General features: G+C 45.2%; 1 protein-coding gene across 1 annotated transcript in view; it reads right to left on the bottom strand.

Annotated features, from left to right (window-relative positions):
• The window catches only part of Arhgef28 (Rho guanine nucleotide exchange factor 28), a 345,634-nt gene that overhangs the window by 214,884 nt on the left and 129,687 nt on the right, over positions 1–1,063 (bottom strand). The gene's annotated exons all lie outside the window — the stretch shown is intronic.

Here is a 1,063-nt window from a genome sequence, read left to right as displayed (position 1 = left end):
AGAGATTACTGAACCAGAAAAAAGCATGCTTAAAATTCTCTCACTCTCTGAAATTGGATAATAGATTAATTCAATGACCCAGGCCAGGCAGAAAAGTAGCCCCTTGCCCTCACAGTTCTCACCTTGTCTGTGTGGTCCACACTCTCACTCTCTATCTTCTTTTTCACACATAGCAGATCCAACACAAAAGCACTTAAGAACATATGGCCTTCAGACAGAGCAATCATACCTGAGGGAAAAATCTAAAAAGCCCTTCCAGGATACAATTTAAGAGGACCAGAAAGACCCATAATCAAAGACAATCAATAAACAGCAACAAAAAAAAAAGCTACCTGTCTATTATGGTTTAGATTGAGAATGTCCCCCAAAGTCTTATGTGCTCATGGGTAGGGTCACTGTTGTGGTTCATATCTAGTTGTCCCCCAAAGCTTCATGCAGTCATGGGGTGGGGACTTCTAGAGTTTGTGATTAACTCATGATCCCATGGGATTATGAGTAGGCATGCTGCCCCTGCCCTGGGGCAGGTAATTTGCATTACAATGTAAGGAGGGAAAAGAAGCTAGCTAGCTGCTTGAGCTGCTGCTACTCCTCCCTTTGTTACCCCCACCATGAAACGTTGCTCTGTGCCAAGCGCCCTCTGCTTTGAAGCCAGCTGAGGATGGACTGAAACCTCCAGTGACTGTGAGCTAAATGAACCTTTCCTTCCTTCATTTTGGGAGACTGCTATTTGTCCCAGCAATGAGAGAAAAAGTAACTGAGACAGTCACTGAGAGTGATCTATAAGGGTCCATCCTGCCCTTGGACTCTGTCCTTCCCTCTCTGCCTCCTGCCCAGCAAGACACAAGCAGTTTTCCTCCACCAGGCCCTTCCACCATGACACCCTGTCTTGGAGCCAGCCAGCCATGGGCTGCCAATGCAAGCCAAAACAGATCAGTCTCTAAGTTGTGGGTCATGGCTTTGGCCCAGTGATGAGGAAAGTGACTAAAACATTGGCCTACAGGTAACGGCACTTTAATTCCACCTTTGGGTTAAAGTTTGATGTCTTTTATTTTTTATTTTATTT

This window comes from Octodon degus, unplaced genomic scaffold, assembly GCF_000260255.1.
Source record: "Octodon degus isolate 3935 unplaced genomic scaffold, OctDeg1.0 scaffold00177, whole genome shotgun sequence".
NCBI classification, from domain to species: domain Eukaryota; kingdom Metazoa; phylum Chordata; class Mammalia; order Rodentia; family Octodontidae; genus Octodon; species Octodon degus.
Note: the sequence above shows the minus strand (reverse complement) of the source record. Positions and strands in the feature narration are given on the sequence as shown.